The 22,520-nt window shown below is 46.1% G+C and overlaps 1 protein-coding gene across 11 annotated transcripts in view; it reads right to left on the minus strand.

Moving 5' to 3' along the window:
- Positions 1-6,094, minus strand: part of ADGRG1 (adhesion G protein-coupled receptor G1) — a 41,040-nt gene extending 34,946 nt beyond the window's left edge. For 2 of the 11 annotated variants that reach the window (XR_014528127.1, XM_083511474.1), the window contains exon 1: positions 5,253-5,863. The gene's annotated coding sequence lies outside the window, so the exon portion shown is untranslated. Of the gene's footprint in view, positions 1-4,020; positions 4,761-5,123 lie in introns of those variants that run through there. The other 9 variants (XM_083511466.1, XM_083511473.1, XM_083511469.1 and 6 more) reach the window with 8 other exon arrangements.
- Positions 6,095-22,520: the final 16,426 nt, after the last annotated feature.

The following is a 22,520-nucleotide window of genomic DNA, read 5'->3' on the forward strand; positions in this document are numbered from 1 at the left end:
TGCCAGTTGCCAGCTGTATTTCCCAGTTGTTTTGGACTACAACTCCTAGAAGCCCCAGCCAGCATGACCCAGTGCATCTAGAGGGCACAAAAGTTAGGGAAGGTACTGAAACTCCTCATGACAGGAACAGGAAAGGCCCAACATCAAACAGTCAGGTCTCCTGCTGAAGGATCTCATCCCTCTGCAACAAGAGGGAGCACTGGCCCATGTTTCATAAATTATAGCTTTCAGTGATGCAGTCAAGCTATGTTCCAGTTCTCAGTGAGATGGCCAACTCTAGGAATGCTCCTCCTCCCTCCCTCCCGTCTCCCTGCACATACAGGAATAAGATGGCAGAGAGAAGGTGCCAATTTTCCACATGACGTGAATGCTTTTTGTACCGAGCTGCATGTCATCATATACCTGCCCCACCTGCAGCCTGAAGTGGTACAATCCAGGCCCAGCTTGACCAACTCAGAAAGGCTAAAAGCTTCTCTCCTTCCTATAAAGCTTGGCAGTTGACTATCTTCTCTTACCATATAATAAAAAATGTAAGAGTGTCATCATGCTGCAGTTTGCTTGACTACAGATAGGTGGCACTGTGAAATGCAGCATGATGACAACCTTCAAAGAGTTGCTGGGCCATTGTTGGAGGGCGGTGGCAGTCAGCCAAGGTGAGCCACAGAGGAAGAGTTGCAACATGCTGGGGCAGTTCCTCAGAAACCCACCCAGCTCACTGACACCATCATTTTAGCCCTCTCCTATGATCAGGATGGCTGCTGAGGAGCTGTCCCTACCTGCCACCACTCTTCCTCCGCAGCTCACCTGGGCCGCTTCCATCTTCCTCACAGGAGAAGATTTAAAGGGGAGAGGCTCTGCACAGCTCACCTGAGCTGTCCCACTTTCCTCCTTCTCACAGGAAAAGGTCTAAAAGGTGTGGGGAGGGGGCTTCTCTGCAGCTCACCTGGACTTCCTGCCACCACATCCCTTCGCAGAAGGTCTAAGAGGAAGAAGGCTTCTATCTATCCTTCATGCCTTTCAAGCCGTTCCCTCCTGCACTCTGTTAATGCTCAGAGGCACCTGATTTGGTGGCTTTCTCACTTCTGCCTCAGGCAGCTGCCTTGAAATCCATGGTGGTAGTGGCGGCAGCAGCAGCATGAGGTGAGATGAGGAAGGTCAATGGGTTACTGTGGAAAGGAGAGGGAAGGGGGAGCAAAGGCTAGGGGGGCTGGCAAGTGGGGGTAGAGGAGTTGATGAGGGAAGGGAGCAGGGGCACAGCCCCTAGTTGGTACACAGAACTGCACATTTTAACAGTGCCATAACTGAGGTCCATATCACACATGCAATATACATCACGGAGGATGCCAAACGAACTCAGGTATCAAGTGGCAGATACCCATTTGGGGAAACATAGTTTGCTCAATGTAATGTATGAAAGAGGGCATAACTAGAGGTGTTGGGCGCATGACCCAGGTTGGTTATGGCAAATACCTATAAAAGTAGAAGGGAAAGAGGGACTTTAAACACAGCACCAGTGGATGAAAGGGGGAGGGGAGAGTTGAGCTGAAATAACTTTTCTCCGCCTAAACATTATTTTCAATTATGGAGCTCAACCAGGTGGAAACCAGATTTTTTGGAGGCAAGGAGTTCAGCTGCCCCTGCGTTCAACCAAGCTGTGCTTTGCAAGCCCCCATCCACCCCACCCCCTTCAAAAAGAATCAGCATTGACCAAATTCTGACTCAGGGGTCTGCTCTCATCACATCTAATCCAGTCCTTAGAATGCACCACACTTAGTGTGTGTGTGCTTGTCTCTCTCACACATGGTGGTGAAAGCTGACAGCCACAAAACAGTCTTTGTAAATGTTTGAAAACTCATAGATACTCAGGTGACCTAAATATTGTCAGCTTAAAATCACTGTTATGATCGAGCAGCAAGGAACCACCTCTCTGTCTGTAGAACTTCTAGTGTTCATCTAGGACTCACAAGACACAAATGTCAACATTCACCACACTCTGGTCATTGAGCATAACCTGTATCTAAGGCTGTGTGCAAACACTTAAAGCACATTTACTTCCCCCCAAAGAATCCTGGGAAATGTAGTTTGCTATGGGTGCTAGGAAGTGTAGCTCTGTGAGAGGTGAACTACAGTTCCCGGGATTGTTTGTGGGAAGTAATGGGTTTTAAAAGTATGGTGTGTACGCAGCCCTAAGTGTGTGGATGCAGTAGTCAAAGACTCTAACCAATACACTACACTGCACCAGCTAACCAGAACAGCATGGTCTCAGACTCTGGACTTGAGATGTGGCCCTCTTGCCAAGACAGCTGGTTGGAATTGGAGGTTTTTAAGCAGACGCTGGGTGGCCATCTGTCAGAGATTCCTTACCTATGATTCTAGCACTGCAGAGGGTTGGACTAGATGAAGTTTGGGATCCCTCCTACTCTGCAATTCTGATTTTGCAAATTACTGTACTATATATCTAAGGCTGCACACACAACATACATTTAAAGCACATGATTTCCCCCAAAGAATCGGGAGCTGCAGTTTGCGAAGGGCACTGGGAACTGCAACTGTGTGAAGGGTAAACTACAGTTCCCAAGATACCGTATTTTTCGCTCTATAAGAAGCAGCAGACCATAGGAAAACAAGAAAAAAAATATTCTGAATCCCAGAAGCCAGAAGAACAGCAAGAGGGATTGATCCCTCTCACTGTTCTGGCTTCTGGGATAGCCGCGCGAAGCCTCTTCAGGGCAGCAGGATGAAGGCTCCCAGCTGCCCTGAAGTGGCTTCGCACGGCGAAGCTAGAACAAGAAGTGGGATCATTGCGCAGCGATCCCTCTTGCTGTTCTGGCTTCTGGGATAGCTGCGCAGCCTGCATTCGCTCCATAAGACGCACACACATTTCCTCTTACTTTTTAGGAGGGAAAAAGTGTGTCTTATAGAGCGAAAAATACGGTACATATTTTGAATGTAAGAAGCAAACACAACCCAGCACAGCAAATGTTACATGTTGGATAGAGCAGCAGATGGGGGGGTGTCCTTTGGGAGGCATATACTGTAGCAATTCCTTCCAGTAGCGCCTTAGAGACCAACTAAGTTTGCTATCGGTATGAGCTTTCGTGTGCATAGTATCTGAAGAAGTGTGCATACACACGAAAGCTCATACCAATAACAAACTTAATTGGTCTCTAAGGTGCTACTGGAAGGATTTTTTTTATTTTGTTTTGACTACGGCAGACCAACACGGCTACCTACCTGTAACTGTAGCAATTGGTTACCCAGGGTCTCTGATCTGGATTCAGGGTCTTCCTACCTCTCCCCCCCCCCCCGCCGCACCCCCCCATTTAGTCTCCCTTTATTACGCATATCATCAGTCACTTTCCCCAGTGCTAAAGTAAAACAGTCAAATATCTCTCTTTAGCTCACTTCCCGGCACCGTATGAACAATTGCCGGCGCTTTGGCGGAGAATGCCCGGACCTCAGCTGCACAATGCAGGTTATGAGCCCAGTGGGGATTGTATGCCGTGCTAGTAATTAAGAATTGAAAATTGGAGTGGGGGCGGGACTCACACACATGAATTTTGCATTAATCAACTGAGGAGAGCAAGTATGTACATTGAGGGGGGTCGGGGGGGGGGTCCTTTCGTCTCCTTGCTTCATAATGCCATGACTGGCTTCTCACACACCCAAACAAAGAGCAGTTCTGAGCTGAAATTGAAGCAACTACCTCCATAGGACTGAATAATCCTATTTAGGTTCCCACCCCCATTTATTTTACTTATCTATTTAGAATTTCACCCTGCTCCACCTTGAGGGCTGTCTTAAGTTATTATTATTTGTTTGAATCCCGATTAATTTGCTGCTGCTGCTGCTGCTGCTGCTGTTAAAAAGACCCTAAGCAGTTTACAAAGGATTAGAACGGTACAAAACAGGAGATGCCGCAACTGTATAAAACGAAGAAAAGAAAGTCCCTAACATACCCACTAAAATATAAAAATAGACTACAGATTTCACAATGAAATTCGCCATGAGGCTACTTACAGTCTTTAGGCTGAGGCATGAATGAGTTCCTGTTCTGACCACCACATCACAAGGTGATTGGTCCTTCCCTAGTGTAGCTATGGAAACCAGTTTGCATTCGTTGTCTGGCTGGTGAATACTGATAAGGACATGGTCCACCCCAAGTATTTAAACATTTTGAAACGACATTTCTTTTTGAAGGGCGAGAAATGCACCATAATCCTATGCAGACTCCCAACATTGGGAAGAACTGTCTGGTGGTAAGAGCTGTTTGACAGCGAAAGAGACTCCCTTCAAAAGGTGAACTCTCCTTCACTGGACATTTTCCAAGGTTGGTTGGCCATCTGTCAGGGCTTCTTGAGCTGTGATTCCTGTATTGCAGTGGGTTGTACTAGATGTCCTTTGGGGGTCCCCTTCCAACTCTATGTAATTCTATGAACTAAAGCATGCCTAGGACTTAGCGTTTAAAACACTCACACCTCTTCAACTTCCAAACGAGGCTTTCAAAGCCCTACTTTGGCTGGATCCTGCCCACGACATTCCAAGATGCCTGCCACCCTTAATTGGAGGTAAACCAGAAATTAAAATCAACCCAAATCCCAGAGACTTTACGGTCGCAGTGGCGAGGCTGCCATCCTAATCCACGCTGACTTGGGGAACAAACCCGACGGAACCCAAGACAACAGGAACAGGATCAGGCTGCTCAAAGCATAGCGCAGCCTCCTAGAGAACAATTCCCCAGGTTTCGCGTGGCGAAAGGTGCTCTGGGATCAAAACAGACTTGGGCACGGCTTAATCATTACACGGCTGCGCGCAATTAAAATGAACGGCTTTTCTTATGCAAGCACAGGCAAGGGCAAGGTGGGTGTGACCTGGAGAGAAATTCAACATGCCACCCACCCCCCTTTCTCCATTTCCACCGGGATTTGAAGGCTTCTCTTCAGCTGCAAAGCACAGCGGTGGCGTGGGGTGGGGACGAATCAAGCACGCCACCCCCCTCCCCTGCTCGGTTTGCTCCGCGATTGCCATTTCCATTTAAAGAGGGGGGGTTGAGAATTAATTTAAAGGGGGGGTTGAGAATAATTAACTGCAATGCACGCAATTAGGGGCTCGCGCGCACTTACCCCACTGAAACAGACGCACCGGGCGACCCGATCCTAAGCCTGACAGAAGGCGAGCGCGGAACCCCAGCGAGTAAGCGCGCACGTAGCCCGTCCCCGACGTCCAGCGCGCGCCCCCTTCAACCGGCTCACCTGCTGCCCGCCTGCGACGCGCCTCGCAAAGGGTGCACGGAGGAGGCGGAGGAGACGCTGGGCGCGGCGCTCTTCGGCGTGGGGAAGCCGCCCGCCTGCCCGCCCCTTCGAAGAGAGAAAGAGGCGTCTCCAGCAGCCGCGGCCCACCTGCTCTGGCGCGTCTCCTTGCGCTAGGGCTGCTGCTGCTGCTTCTCCGCGCGTCCCGGAGCTGGACTTTCCTCTTACGCGCTTCTTCTCGTCTGCAGGGAGTGGAACAAGGTCCCTCGCTGACGGGGAAAGGATGACTCGTCGGCGGCCGCGGAGGTGGCAGCGGCGGCGGCGTCTGGGTGGGTGTTTCCCACTCCGGGGGCACTCGATCCCCGCGCGTGTTCGCTCGTCACTGATCGGGCTTTTTCAGACTTGCGAAAGGAGAGCGCCAATGCCGAGCATGTGCAGAGTGCAGTGGGGCCAGCAGGGTTTGGGAGCTTCACGAAAGGAGATTGAGAGAGGAGGCCCTCAAGTGTCGGAGGAAGGGAAGAGCCCCCAATCCCTTTCCCCGTAAGATTACAGGATCTAAAATGACCCCCAGGTGCTGGCTCTGTCAGCCCTCCGACTCCTTAAATGTAAGAATCAATGTGAATTGCTCTGGAACCAGTGCAGGGTGCGCTGCGTTCTCCGCCCTCCCACGCATCTAGTGGGAATAAATTCATGGTCGATGCTCAGCCAACGCAAGGCATGTTCGGTGCAGACTGACAACGGCCCCGTGCTTTAAATGAGAATAGATCCATGCTCCCAAAGCATGTGCAGAGTGCATTTCCCTCCCCGTCGCACAACAGGGATGAGGTTCAGTCAAGGGGTTTCTTTCTGCAAGATCTGCCCAAGAGAACATCCTTGGCTGGCTGGTACGTTTAATGCATTCCTTGCTCAATCAGTGAATAAAGCACTTTGCAAAATTTCATAAACAACCTCACCCCAAACAGGCAGGTCCCTGCCCCAAAGAGTTTACATTTTTAATTTCTACAGTGAAGAAAGACAAGACAGAGGGAGAAGGGTTTAAGCAAAGCAGGGGAATGACCCACTTTCAGAGAACACACATATTTAATGAATTGTGTGAGGGATTTTTTTTTAAAAAAACTAATGACTTGTTTTAATATGAATAAAACTGTATGTGGGGGGGGGGGACCCTACATTTCTGATAGGGGAGGGAAGCATGGTTTCTCAAGTACATGTGATGTCCAACTAGCAACATAAAAATTATCTGAGAGAAGATTCCTTCTCTAAAATGATTTGACAAGTACTCGTATTAAAAACATCAATACATTGAATATATATATATATATGCTTTCGTAGATTTTCACGGGTACAGGAATGCAGGTTTTGGTGTCTTCGGGTGTCTTCCCGTGTAAGAGTTGGGGTGTCTAGGCGACGTTTCGACGAGGTCTCACTCGTCATCTTCAGGCTGGTGCTTTCGGCTTCTTGTTACTGGAACAGAGCAGGATCTCAGTGTTTGAGTTCCTATAAATACTGTTGAGGGGGTGTGGTGTATAGCCTCCAACGTTCTGGGCAGAGAGGAAGTTCCCAGGTTAGTGTGCCTTTTCTTCTTTTGTTCCTTAATTACTTGAGGGATATCTTGAGTGATTTCTTGAGTGATATTCTGAGTACCACTTAGGTGGGTCATTAGGTGTGGATTAGTTGCTAAAGCTTTCGTGTCTTGACCTCTTGAGCTTGTGAAGAGTTTTTATATATACACACAAACCTGCTGCCTGTATGACTGGAGACACCTCCTTAATTGATGAAATTGTTCTGAATAGATTAAGGTGAGAATGTCTTGGTTTTGTCCTGTGGTTGTGAGGACTCAATAATTACCAATATAAGGTGGCAATGTTTGAGGGTTTTTTTAGATCAGTCAAGGTATAAACCCCAAAGAAGCTGAATGGTGAGAGAATCAAGACAGACACAACAAAGTACGTCTTCAAACAGTTACCCAGATGTAGCGGTAACCAACAAACTGGACAACTTTAAAAGGGAATTAGACAAATTTATGGAAGGCGAATATTGGATGCGGTGTGCCTTTGAATACCAGCTGTTGAGGGACTGTGAGTAGGAGATTTCTCTCTGTGTGGTCCATGTGTCCTGCTTGTAGGCTTCCCATAGAAATCTGGCTGGCCACTATGAGAATAGGATGCTGGACTAGATGGGCCATTGGCCTGTTTCAGCAGGATGCTTCCCATGTTCTCCCCACCCCCATTTTTCTTTTTAATAAATTTTATTGTATTAATAAACAAAATAGTAAAGGTAAAGGGACCTCTTGCAGACGACTCTGGGGTTGCGGTGCTCATCTCGCTTTACTGGCCGAGGGAGCCGGTGTACAGCTTCCGGGTCATGTGGCCAGCATGACTAAGCCACTTCTGGCAAACCAGAGCAGCGCACGGAAACGCCGTTTACCTTCCCGCCGGACCGGTACCTAATTATCTACTTGCACTTTGACATTCTTTTGAACTGCTAGGTGGGCAGGAGCTGGGACAGAGCAACAGGAGCTCATGCTGTGGCGGGGATTCGAACTGCTGACCTTCCAGTCAGTAAGCCCTAGGCTCAGTGGTTTAGACCACAATGCCACCGGTGTCCCTATAATAAACAAAATAAATGAAAGCTAGAGCATAAAGAAATACTGTTACAGCTGGTTGAAAGCAGCATAACTTTGGACATTATCACTGATCTTCGTGTTCCAAAGTACTACAAAAATACCCGTTTTTCCATAAACCTGTTAGGCTAGCTTATATGTATATTTTATAATAAATTAGTTTAATCATGGTTATTGTGAACTAAATTTCCTCAGTCCATTCAGATGTAGTAGGAGATATGCTCCACCCATTTTTAGCTATTGTAATATTAGCAGTAGTTATAAGGTTGAACACTATTTATTGATCATTTTCCAGAATAACGACTTTTAGATAACCAAGCAGAAATATTTTAGGTTCCAGGGGTACAGTATATGATATCCTAACATATCCAAGCCTGAATGGGTTTCTAGAATATCTCTATTGGAGAACAATTCCAAAATATATGTATGTTCTCTGCTTTATTTAAACCACATCTCCAACATTTATCCAATTCAGTTTATAAGGAATTAACTACCATTGATAAATGGTTATAAAGTAGTTATCATTTAGGTCTGCTGAGATTATATTAGAATGTAACTTGTCCCAAATCCAAGTCCATTGTTTCCTGGTTATTCTTTGATCCAAATCTCACACCCATTTTCTCAGATATCCAAGTTTAACTATTTGTTCACTTTCCTGACCTCCCCAAATTTTTGTGTAGGAGAGGAGGTTGTACCTCTATTTTGAAAATATTGGAAGAGTGGAAGCTTCCTTTTCTCCATGACTTGACCCTGTGGAATAATTTTTATGCTTTCTAAACCAGTATTTTGCCGTTGCTGGAAATTTGCCATTATTGTTGATTCCAGATTTAGAAATTCATTATAAAATGGGGAAGTTAAAGGCAATAGACCCACATATATCCTGCTTTCAATTTCACACCAGATTCTTACAGTAGCTAATAACGGAGGGACTTCTCATATTCTTAATCCTTCTAACAAGTGACTCTGCTAGATCAGCCTTCGCCAACCTGGTGCCCTACAGATGCTGATGGGACAGTCCAAAACATCTGGAGGGCACCAGGTTGGCACTACAGATTTCAGCTCTTGCTGCCAAAGATGAAAGCAAGCAAATGCAGTAAGATATGCTGAGGTTACAATCCTATACCAAGTCATCTGTGAATAAGACCCGCTAAACTCAATGGGACTTGCTTCCCAAAACACGTGTAGAGATCCATTGTTTTACAGTTGGGGGCCTGGGGCCTTCACTGCTCAGTGCCGCTGTTTTGCAGGATGCCTGTTTGAGTTGCTCACACTGGTCTACTGAACAACCTTTGATATCACACCTGCAAGTGCCTGTTGCCTGAAGCCACACAGTTTGCCTCAACAGTCTTTGGAGGTTGCTGTGAGTTTTCCCACCAGCAGCAGAGCAGGTGGTTCTCCACGGAGCCAAGCACCAAAAACCTCACCTTTTCATTTCTAAAACAGGGCCTGGGGACCTTTTTCAGCCTGAAGGCCAGATTCCCAGTCCAGAGCAACCTCCCAGGGCCACATGCCAGTGGGTGGCAGTGCCAGAGGCAAAAATGGGTGGAGCAATAAATGTGCCTTTTTACCTTTTTGCAGCAGGCTAGCTTCTACAACACACACATACACACTTCTTTAGCCCTACATTAAAGCAAACCAGAGGCATTATCAGCATTAAAAAGATCATTTCAATGGGGCAAAAATACTCCAAGAAGCTGCAAAGCATTTTGAAATTGCCACATCAATACACATGCTGTTTTACAGAAGAACCCAAGTAAAAGTGTGGGGTTCTAGCACTAAGGAGGCTTCATCCCATCTGTTGTTGTTGTTAAATTTTATTTACTTCCCTTCATCTGAAGATCATGGGTCTGTTTACAGTATAAAAACACAAAATACAGAATAAGTCCCCCCCCCAATCATCATAATCATAATTATTTATTATTTATACCCCACCCATCTGGCTGGGTTTCCCCAGCCACTCTGGGCAGCTTCCAACAGAATATTAAAATACAATAGTCTATTAAACATTAAAAGCTTCTCTAAACAGGGCTGCCTTCAGATGTCTTCTAAAAGTTTGGTAGTTGCTTTTCTCTTTGACATCCGGTGGGAGGGCATTCCACTGGATGGGTGCCACTACCGAGAAGGCCCTCTGCCTGGTTCCCTGTAACTTGGCTTCTCGCAGCGAGGGAACCGCCAGAAGGCCCTCGGCACTGGACCTCAGTGTCTGGGCAGAATGATGGGGGTGGACACACTTCTTCAGGTATACTGGACCGAGGCCATTTAGGGCTTTAAAGGTCAACACCAACACTTTGAATTGTGCTCGGAAACATACTTGGGAGCCAATGTAGGTCTTTCAAGACCAGTGTTATATGGTCTCGGCGGCCACTCCCAATCAGCAGTCTAGCTGCCGCATTCTGGATTACTTGTAGTTTCCAGGTCACCTTCAAAGGTAGCCCCACATAGAGTGCATTGCAGTAGTCCAAGCAAGAGATAACTAGAGCATGCACCACTCTGGCGAGACAGTCTGCGGGCAGGTAAGGTCTCAACCTGCGTACCAGATGGAGCTGATAAACAGCTGCCCTGGACACAGAATTGACCTGTGCCTCCATGGACAGCTGTGAGTCCAAAATGACTGCCAGACTGTGCACCTGGTCCTTCAGGGGCACAGTTACCCCATTCAGGACCAGGGAGTCCCCCACACCTGCCCGCCTCAAGTTGAGGTCTGGCAGTGCTGCTTGCTTAGTGCCAACTTAATGCTTCTGTTCCCACGGGAAAAAAGAACCAGTCCCTGCTGGGATTTATTGAGGGCAGATTTGCAGAACACAGCGGCTGAAAGAACATGACCGAAAGAACACATACATCCCCACCCAGAAATGGAGCTTGACCGTGGATAATGCATCTTCCTTTGAACAGATGGCCTAATGTGGAAACAGACTGACGAATGCAACATGATGGCTTTTCATGTCCACTCTGGGTACAATTGGACCTTTGTGCCTCTGATTACGATGCTTGAGGGTCAAGTCCACATGGAGAGAGATCAAGGGGAGCAACTGTGCCAGGGACCAGAGGAAGGAGGAGCCAAATAGCTGCATCATTGCCACTGCTATCTCTGACATTGCTCAAATGAGGCACCCTCAGTGGGCAACCTTGAACTGCAAGAGAATCTTGGCTGCGAGTCCTGGAAGACGTGTTCCCTGCCTTGCAGGTCTTTTCCCACCTGGCTTGGGAGGGTGGGACCCTGACTGACTCCAACTACAAAAGTTGAGGCTGCTGAACACACTCTTGGGCTGAGGTGTTGTTTGGAGGAGGGCTGTTGCTGTGGTTGTGTTTCAGTATGTTTGCCTTTAAAAGCAAACTGATTTGAATTTTGCCACCAACCCTAGCCGCCACCACAAGCCGCTGTCTCTCATTGTCTGCCCCATCCCACCAAGCAGCTGCTATACATGCTGATGGCCCCTGTGGCATCTCCAGGTAAGCTGTGGGGAGACCCTGGCTTGAAACCCTGGGGAGCTGCTGCCAGTCAGTGTAGACAATCCTGAGCTAGATGGACCCATGTGTAAGATGCTTCACACCTGCAACCTGCAATATGGGGGTTGTTAATGGTGGTCTGTACTACAGCACATTATGTGGTTGTCATTATGAGTCACTCTCCCTCAGCTCTAGCCCTCCCTCCTCCCCCTGTCACCACCACAATATATGGGATAATAACAGTAAACTGCACTGCAAGGTTGTCATAAGCCATGGGTAGGCAAACTAAGGCCCGGGGCCCGGATCCGGCCCAATCGCCTTCTAAATCTGGCCTGCGGACAGTCCAGGAAACAGCATGTTTTTACATTAGTAGAATGTGTCCTTTTATTTAAAATGCATCTCTGGGTTATTTGTGGGGCATAGGAATTTGTTCATTCCCCCCTCCCCCAAAAAATATAGTCCGGCCCCCCACAGGGTCTGAGGGACAGTGGACCAGCCCTCTGCTGAAAAGGTTTGCTGACCCCTGTCATAAACATCTCCAGCCCCCCTACAGTGTGGCGGACATAAGCCTGGCCTACATTACAGGGTTGCTGCCCTCCATTCTCATCTCAGGTTTTGCTCTCCCCTCACTATCTGCATACAGTGCAGGTACAGCTTGTTTAATAAGGGACAGCTTATTTTTTCCTCCTTCCCAGTGCAGGAAGCATTCTTTCCAAAAACTGTTTTAAAGCATGCTGCCAAATGCATCACATTTCCCCCACAAGGACCTGTGCTTGAATGAGTTCAAACTTCTGTCTTGGGTTCTTCTTTTTCCATGGGAAAGGATGAGAGGGGAGGAAGGAGGAGAGAAAGAGAAAGAGAACAAGATACCAAATCGTTGCACCATTGAAGTACGGACTTTCTCCCATGAGCATCTGTCACTCTTAATGAGGAAATAATGGGAAGATCTGGTCTGAAGACAAAAGAGTTGTCAGTTGAGTAACTTATGTCTGTGGGTGCTATGCAGGGGCGGTGGATGTGAAACTACCTGATTTGCACTTGTTGAACTAAATGCAGCTCTCCTTAGGAAGCTGCACTTCCCTGAATTTTGCAATGCTGTTCTCCAACCAAATGATGTGTACAAAAAGAGAAAGTATACGTTAGGTTCAAGTGCATACACTGATGTAAGTTGCACATGAAAACTGCTTGCATGAATTTGCACATTTGTCAAAACTCTGCAGTTACTGTACTGGAAATGTACTGAGCAGTATTGTTGACCCCACAGTGGCTTTGTTACCTATGCTTATTAAACCATGTAATTCGTTACCATAAGCTGTAGTGATGGCCAGCAACTTGTTGTTGTTTAATCGTTTAGTCGTGTCCGACTCTTCGTGACCCCATGGACCAGAGCACGCCAGGCACTCCTGTCTTCCACTGCCTCCCGCAGTTTGGTCAAACTCATGCTCGTAGCTTCAAGAACACTGTCCAACCATCTCGTCCTCTGTCGTCCCCTTCTCCTTCTGCCCTCAATCTTTCCCAACATCAGGGTCTTTTCCAGGGAGTCTTCCCTTCTCATGAGGTGGCCAAAGTATTGGAGCCTCAGCTTCATGATCTGTCCTTCCAGTGAGCACTCAGGGCTGATTTCCTTAAGAATGGAGAGGTTTGATCTTCTTGCAGTCCATGGGACTCTCAAGAGTCTCCTCCAACACCATAATTCAAAAGTATCAATTCTTTGGCCTTCATCAGCCTTCTTTATGGTCCAGCTCTCACTTCCAGGTTTAAAAGGGATTTATTTCAGCTTACTCCTGGAGCAGAAGGCTATCAGTGGCATAAGCAGATGCACTTACAGATGTTGACCAGACCCATCAGCTAGGCAGTGGTTTCATGGTCCTTCGGACCTTACCCTGGAAACTGCCATGTCTGGCTTGACTTGCAGGCTTAATTCCCCTTCAAGGTCAAAAGCTATGGGTTGTATCCAATGCTAGTTCTACTTAGAGTAGCCCCATTGAAATTAATGAGCATGACCAAGGCCCCATTCACACCATACCTTTAAAGCGCCATGAGACCACTTTAAACAGACATGACTTCCCCCAGAAAATATTGGGAGGTTTAATTTGTTAAGGGTACTGTGAGTTATCCCTATTCCCCTCACACACAATTCCAAGAGTTCCCTGAAAAGAAGAGGGCTTGATTGTCAAACCACTCTGAGAATGGTAGCTCAGTGAGGGCAATAGAGGTCTCCTCACAAGTCTCAGCACCCTTCACAAACTGTAGCTCCCAGAATTCTTTGGGAAGCACGACTGTTTAAAGTAGTATTGTAGTGTTTTATATGTGTGGTGTGCATGTGGCCCATTAATTTCAGTGGGGCTAGTTGGATCCAGTCCTATATCTGGGTACTTCAGAGTGCAGGTGGGGCCTTGCATAACTGAATGCTTCACGTGCACACAAAGCTAGGTTGGTGGGGGAAGGCTAGGCCAGATTTTTATTTCATTTCATGGAATAACATCCTTATTTGTCCCCACCTGGAGTCTAATCCAGTCTAGTTCAGAAACACCTGTTGTTTGTGGAAACCAGCTGAGATATGTGCATTCATTGTCAACTCATCAACCTATTACTAGCCATGATAGCTGTGCTCTGCCTTCACGGTTGCTGGAAGCTGCAGAAGACGAGATTGCTCTTCTGCTCAGGTCCTGCTTGCTGGTTTCCCACAGGAACTGTGAGACCAGAATGCTGGACTAGATGGGCCATTGGCCTGATCCTGCCAACTATTCTTATACTTTCATGTTCTTGCCATAGTAGACAGAGCATAGAGACCAACATTCAAGCAGAGCTACAAAGCATCTCCCTGAATAGACATTGCCAAAACCATAGCAGCAGAACCGAAACCATAGCTCTAGCAACCTCAGAACCACATTGATGTCACAAGGATCATGGCTAGCACCGTCCGGTCACGTGAGACGCAAATTGGAAGGCAGAAACAAGGCAGAAATAGAACCCAGGTCTGATGAGTATATTCAGCAGAAATAACCATTGAGTTTAATAGGGCGTATTTCTGAGCAGACATGGTTAGGATTCAGCAGCAACTTTTTTTAAAAAAAGCAAGAAAACACCAAAAATATTTTAAAACAAGACATCTGCCGTTTCCCCAAGCATTTCATTATTTTGGGGTCATCACTGAAAAGACCCTGAGAACCATAGAGATGGCAACTCAAACAGCTATAAATGAAAGAATTTGAACCATGGCCCAGTTAGACTCTCATCTCTGGCTTAGCTTCAGCAATTATTCAGCATTGGATACTGCAAACAAAGACAGCTGCCTGCCTCCTTTTCTCCCTTTCACTGTCTTCAGCAAGCCAGGCTGCCTCCAGGAGGAGGCAGAGAACGTGAGGTAGCAGCAGGGGTTTCCCTCATGTAGCAAAGCATCCTGGGCCAACCCTGTGGTCAGCAAGTAGCTCTCCCTGACACCCTGTCTTCTGTTCTGCCAGTCCCAGCAGGCACCAGCCACTATTGTGCAGGATAGAATCCACAGGCAGGTGAAGGGATTCCTCCCTGTGACTCCATCCCAGCTGATGTCTCCCCCCACCTGAACATAACTGGAGTCTTGGCAAATGCGGGGTAGGAAGTGATATCTCAGGAGAAACCTAACCTTAAGTATTCTTGTATATCTTAGTCACGCATATTATGATGCATCCATCCAGCACCTTGTGTCAGCAGCAACACCACAGCCACAAGTGCATTGTGCTCCTTAGATTCATCGCTACTCAGGTAGCAAATGTTAGCAGGTGGCATGTTCTTTGCCTGTCTCCTGGCATCAACAGCTGCTCCCTGGCAGACCACAGGCACAAAGCAGGGGGGAAGTTGTCCCATCTGGACATCTAAAAATAAATTACGCCACCTGGGGAAATTTGGAAAAATCCATGCAGGGATAGCAGAATCAAACCGAGATCCAAACATTGTATGGTTTCTGATTATATCCTTTATCAATAAAAACAGAGTGCGGCAGAAGCCCCCAACGACACAGGTCTCTGTTTACTGTGAGGCTGCCTTACTGATATGTTGATACTGGTGCACTTGATGTGATATTGGTACACTTTTGCAGACATAGTAATGAAACAAAGTCTATCAAGGGACATTTCGGAAGTGAAACATCCCTTCATGGACTCTTTCATTACAATGTCTGCAAAAGTGTACCAAACCTTTTGCTCTGTTTTATCCCTACTGCAATATAGTTGCTATTCCCCAAATAGTTGCTATTCTTTGTTTCCTTACCGTTTCTTCTGCTTGTATGTTGTTATGTCTGAAAACTCAATAAGCAAACCTGCTCTTAAAAGTGTGAGCCTGTTCTGCATCAAAAATAGACATTTTCCCTTTTTTTGCTTGTCAGCGGTATTTGTGTGTTTTTGCATTAGGCTCTGAGGTTTTTCTGGAAATCTCTGTCTGACGTGTTGCTGCTCTGCATTCAGTTCTGAGCAAGCTCTGTGGGTCTACCCGGATGCCTCAAGAATAGGGGAACCAACAAAGATGCCTTGTGTCCCCTTCCTTTGTCTCTGGTTCCTAGCAACCATGAGCTGGCATGAGGTTGCTGTCCAGCCTTCCAGCTGAGAAAAGCTCCCCTATTCAGCCTTGAAATCTCTGTGGGCCAAAACAAAGCATGGCGTAGCCTGCAGACCCATCTGACTTTGATGGTTCTGTTTACACCAGCACCGCATCTGAACTTGTCTTCCTCATTCTGCCTTGCAGATCTGCTGTTTGCTAACCTACACAGCCAAGGGTGGGGCTGGCAATCCTACAGCCCAGTCTTACATATGTGGACTGGGAAGTAAGTCTCACTTTGTCCAATGCAGCTTTTACACCCCAAGTAAATGGATGGAGGGTTTGCAGACAGCCTTAAGCTTCACCATACATGAGGGGTGAGCAGTAAGTAGACCAATTTGCAGTAGATCAGCAAGATCAGCAAGAGTTTCTGACTCCCAGTTGTTTCATAGCTGCAGTGAAATGCCTTTCCCAAGCTATATCAGACTGTTAAAATGAAAACTGGGAATGGGCCTTTGAGTGCAAGGCTAATAATTGAATTTATATCCTGCCCAAAGAAGCCATGGGAGGGAAAGGTTATTCTGGCCAAAATAACTTGACTGGTCTTGGGGACAATGCACTTTGACTTGGAAGGGAGGGGCACAGGCTGGCCTGTGGGAGGGAGGGGGCTGCCAGGGACACCCCCATTACACACACACACACACAGAGAGAGAGAGAGAGAGAGAGAGAGCGTCTGTAGGAATTAAGAGGGAAGGAAAGCAAGGGAGTGAGAGTGAAGGTTGATTTTGCACCAGAAGGCAAAAGAAAATGCTCCAAAAGCTGTAGAGTCAGGGGCACTGAGGTAGCCTACATTATTTTGCTGCTGCCCTAAATCAATCTGATGGGCTTGCTCTACAGGGGTGGGGAAAGGTTGCATTTCTTCAAAAGAAGCAACCACAAAAGAACAAATTAGGGTGCAAGAGCTATAGCTAAGTGATGGTGTCCACTAGGCTATTGGATGGGCCTTTCCTCAACTCCAACACCTAACTGCTAGGTAGAAGAATGATAGCCAGTGTGGTGTGTGAACTGGAAGCAGGCCAGAAGCTGGAGACATAGAGCTATGCTTGATCTGTGCTGGATCCAAAGCTGTGACTGATGGGGAAGCAAGATCTGCTGGGGTGTCAATGCTGTGAGCCCCTCCATCTTATGCTCAGGTTGTGTATATGTGTGAATAAAACCATCTATCCTAAAGACAGCACAGTCTCAGAAGACCTTCATTCCAAGGAACCTGAACCGGGGCAAATGCCTGGAACCCCAGGAGTCTCTCATCGCTTGGAAATTGGGGTAGCACAAAACAATATGGTGTTCTCCCCCAAATCACTGCCTTCCCACACTTTCCCCTCCCTAATCTGGATAGCCTAATACCAGGGGTGCTTGGAAAAGGAACTAGAAGCATGGGAATGTGGTGACTTGGAGGAGGACTTCATATGGACAACAGAGAATCAATGGAGGTGCAGGAAGCTCACCACCCACATTAAGCAACATTAGGGATGAGCCCTGAGAAGGGTCAGGGACCCCTCCCCCCCCCCCAGGGAAGGGGTCTGGAAAATGTAAAGAGACTCAGCTTGTCTGAAAGGAACTGGGAAGTTAAATATTTTGAAACGACAGGCAATGAGGCTGAGGAAGAGCATAATGGTGGTCAGAAACAGGTTTGTGGAGAAGTCAGTCTAGAAGAAAAGGGAACTAAGGCTATAGCTGTCTGAGGAAGGTAAATACAAGTGTTTTATGTTCTTAGCCTTTTGAGATGGGAAGGGTTGCTGCCAGCTCTCAGGAGACGGGTTTCAGCATTGCATCCAGAATCAGGTGTCCTAGAGAGCTCAGATATGTAAACAGTAATTCACCATCGCTATCCCAATCTCCACTGCAGAATGTGGCTTGTTACCTGCCCTACACAAAAGGGTGCAGTAAGAATAAGAATACAATGGTATCCAAAACTTAAGAGCATAAATCTCTATTCAAACAAAACAATGCAGCCTTAGATACACAAAAGAACAAACTCAAATTCACCAGTCCCCAAATGCATGGATGGAAAGGCACATGCTCTTCAGACTCACACCCAGAGGGAGAGAGTTGCAGAGCTTGGGGGCCACCAGTTAGAAGTCTCTGCTAAGGATAACCATCCCTCCAGCCTCTGGGGGCAGCAGAGGCTCTCTACCTCCCAGTTTGGTCTATATGAGAGTATTCAGTCTTTCAGGTATGTGAGGCTAGGGATGGGGGGAGAAATTGGATTCAGTTCACATTGGAGGTCAAATCAATCAAATTCACACTTTCCAAAACAATGCAAGATCCAAATGTAGTCATCCGTCAAAATTCACACTTATCTGAATTTTGCAATGAAGTTCTCAAACTGAACAGTGTATACAAAAATGCATATTAATGGGTAAGTGTGCATAAAAATAAATATGCTAGCGAAAAGTACAACATGACATTTCATCGTACTGAGAGAAATCGCTTGCAAAAATGTGTATATCAAATGGCTGGGGACCACAATACTTTATGAGCTGATCCTGCAATCATCATCTGAGGCCCTTCTTCATGTGCCTTCTCCACGGGAGGTGTGGAGGGCAGCAACATGAGAACGGGCCTTTTCTGTGGTGGCTCCCTGCTTGTGGAATGTTCTCCCCAGGGAGGCTCACCTGGTGCCTTCCTTTCAAATCTTTATGCACCAGGCAAAAGCCTTTCTCTTCCCCCAGGCCTTTGGCCAATTAATCTACAGTATGGCCTTTTCAACTATTGGGGCGGGTATTGATTTTGTTTGTTACCATACTAGTGTTGCAATATTTCAAAAAGTAAAAACCAGGACACCCTGAAAGTTGTTGAGCTTTCTCTTACAAAAATGAAGAAAAAACCACACCCAAAAACAAAAAACCTGTGTTTTTTCTACTGACTTACCTAAGATCCAGGACAAAGCGCCACCTTTCAGAAATCCTTCCTGGACGTCAATTTCGCCTTTGAGATTCCAACAATGTCTGGGAAAATCCAGATGTATGGCAGCCCTATATGCTATGCTATGTATTTTTGTGTTTGTATATTGTGAACTTCCCCATGCTTCTTGGGTGAAGGGCAGTATAGAAATTAAATAAATAAATAAATAAATAAATAAATAATAACAATACATTTATTAGAATAAATTTGCACTAAAATGCTGAAGAATTCCTATGAGGAATTTTTTTTAAAGCAAACTTGACAGATTTGCCCAACCCTGGTGCCCATCCAATTCCTCCCCTTAAGAACTTAACTCCTAACTCTGCCTGGGGTTGTTGGTTGTCTTTTGATTCACTCCAGGACTTCGAGGAAACAAGTGGAGCAATTTCCAGAGAAAAAATAACAGCTCTAGTGTAGAGTTCAGAGGAACCGCCTCTTTGCATAGAGCAATGCCACTTGTTCAATCCACTTCCTTTGCTAGAGTGCTACCAGCAGACTCAAAGCACTTCATTTGCCTGAAAAGCCAGAAGCAGCAGGCAGTGGCTTCTGCTAGAACAACTTAAAATCCAACCATTCCATCTTCTATAAACCAGTATTCTTTCAATATTCAAATCCTGACATTACCAGTTCATTTTCATTACCAGTTCATATGAAATGTCACATCCTTAACAAATGCCAGTAATGACTTTTCTCTAATTAAACATGTTAACTTTGCCATCTCAGCCAGATCCAATAATTTTATCAGCAATTCTTCTACAGCGGGCTTAACTACCGTGGTTTTAGAAGGGTTTCCTAGGTGCAGGAGAACCAGCTTCAATAAATGTTTTTTTCAAACTCACACCTGATAGGCTCCTTAGGCTTCCTGTATCATTTAACATTCTAATTTTATTTCTTTTGGTGTTGTATACTGTATACCATATTACGTTCATCATTAATCAAGGGAATAAAAATCCTCTTTTTTTTTTTACTATAAGCAGTATACCCAGCCTCTCTCCTAATAGCTCTGCTGCAATTATGTCTGCTGCAAATATGCCAATTTGAATTCATCTCTTGCAGAATATAGATTATTCAATTCATATTTAGCATGTTGTGACCTTCGCTATAGATCAGAAGAAGATCCCACTGCAGATTGTCTAAACAGAGACTTTTAGAATTCCTGCTCCATGATTGCAGTCATGGGATTTTTGTCTTTCACATGACGTGGTATGTTTTGACTCCACAGTATGGGACGTGACGGAGGCAGGATGTTTGTGTGACTGTGTTCCGTGAAGTGGGACTATTGTCCTTTGTTCTTTTTTTCTTTGCTGTCTGATGCTAGAGAGAGAGGGAGCCATGTTGCAGTGCTTCGTGTGTGTTTATATGTAAATAAGTAGATTAGCCAAAATGCTGAGTTGCTGAGGTCTGTTACGCAAAAGATGCGCAAACTCTGCAGATCCCTAAGTGTGCTGGTGTTGGTTGGCATCGGTCACTGTGATGTTCGGGCTGAAGAAAGCCTTTGAGGCTCCCAAAGGATCGACCAGGAGGGAGAGAACATGCCAGTCAGGCATGTGTCTCTACCAGGGTCCTACTCGAGTGTAAGCTGAACTCCTGACAGAGACTTCACTGTTTTATCCATATTTTCTCCAGTTCAGAAAGGCCATCATTTCTCACTCCTAGGATGGAGATGCATATTCTTTCTGGAGACATCCGGTTCCAATGTTGCATTTGCTAAAAAGCATAGATGCAAGAACAGGCTTTCTCAAGGGAGAAGCAGCTCCTTGTGCTGCTTTGAGCACCTCCACACTGAAGTACTTACTGCAGGTATATTCTGCAACATGTTCTTGACACAATCCTAGCGTATCAGTGGTGGCTTTGTTCTGTGCTACTTTATTATTTGTTCTCCAATGCTGCCACATTATTGCTGTCTGGAGTGGCTATAGTGCAACAAAAGCAGGACAACAGCAAAAACTGAATGTCTGTGGTGTGAAAAGTTATAGGATTTCAGTAGAAAGAGGTCTGCCTTGACCAGAAATGGAGCAACGTTTTGCAGGGGCAAACAGGATCACATGTGACCAGCACCCCAATCTCATCATGAACACAAATCATGTGAATGCACCAGAAATGACTCTAACCAGGGGAGGGAGGAATCAGCCGGGCTGCCCCCTTGCCTCCACTTTCACAGTATTCAGAAAAAAGTGCATGGGGATCCCGTCTTTCCAGAAATGGCATGTGGTTCTGTTATTCAATGGTTTGACAGAGCTGGAGCAAGTTCATCAGGAAAAGGAAAGCTACATCAGAGTGCAGGGAAGTTCTTAGCAACTCTTACTTCCCAGAACCCTGTGCACAACTTCCTGAAAATACTTTCCTTTCAAAATAATTTGTCCTTCACTCTGGCAGGCCACACATATTACACTGCATTTCCGTCCAGCTCGGAATATCAACTCTGCCTCTGAGTTTTGTGGTGAGGGAACAGCTACAGTGCTTTGAGCTGCAGGGACTTCCGAAAGGTGAGGGGAGCAGGATTTAATGCATTTCGTTTATTTTAAAGATTTATATACAAGATTTTCAGCACATTTCAAAGAGATGTACATATTCTCTCCTCCTCCTCCTCCTCCCCTCCTCCTCCTCCTTCATCTTCTTCTAAAAATCAAGTGATGCTGAAACTAACCAAGCAGCAGAGAATGAGCTTTTTAACAAACCAACTATGGAAGGTATGCTGAAAGAGGGCATTTGTAGACTGATGGGGCAGCAACAGCAAAGGCCCTGTTTCTTGTGGAAGCTAATCATGTAAGATGGAATCTTCAGCAGGGATGTCTTGACATACCTTAAGTTTGAGGGAGCTTCATACAGGAAGAACCGTTCCCAGAGACACACACTTTTACCCTGAGGACCTCCAGATAAATGAACCATAACAGGAGCTCCAGTCGGGTTGGCACCTAAGTTTACAGTGTACCTGCCATAGTGCATAATCAAGTCATGAATACAACAAAGTGCAGTTCTATTTGACTTAAAATCTTAGTGTACCTTTGGTAGCACATTTACAGCCTTTTCAGAAACTTCCTTGGAAAAGCCCATCATGGCAATGCTCATTGCTTTTACTGAATATCCTGCAACGAACAGTGATGATTCCAGAAAGTGTGTTTTCAGACAGAAACCTTTTTGCATAAGGTTTTTGGGCTCTCTTGTTAGCAGGTTCCAACGATGTATTCACAACATGCATGATTTTCCATTGCAATGTCCCATAAGAATTGTGCTTCAAGGCAATCGCAGTGATGGGCGTGGCTTGACAATTCCTGTTTTCTCCTCCCCCTCTTGACTACACCACTCCTCCCCTCATGCAGGCTGCCTGGCCTATGTATGAATGCAGTTAGAATTGCAGCCCTGGGCCGTAGTCTTTCCCACCTCCTCAGAAACTTCTGTGCACCAAAAAAACACAAGCTTTCATAAATGGGTAAGATGATCTTAGTCCTTTCCCTCATCTCAAGAGCAGAGGAGTACCCAAGGAGAGGTTGTGTGCATGCCTTGTGTGGCAGACAGGGCTGCATGTGTCCTGTCAGCCTTCGAGTAACCTGACATTTCCTTTCCAGCCATGAAATTAAAAGCTGAAGGAAATATATATTTTTAATGAAGGGAGGAGAAATGATCCTAGAATCAGAATGGAGGCTGAGGAGGAGGAATCTACATAATCTGGAATGTCAGCAGGCAGCATCCATCGCAATTGTCACAGATCAGGTATTTGTATACTG

The sequence above is a fragment of the Podarcis liolepis genome, assembly GCF_965112155.1.
Source record: "Podarcis liolepis genome assembly, chromosome: 7".
In the NCBI taxonomy this organism is placed as follows: domain Eukaryota; kingdom Metazoa; phylum Chordata; class Lepidosauria; order Squamata; family Lacertidae; genus Podarcis; species Podarcis liolepis.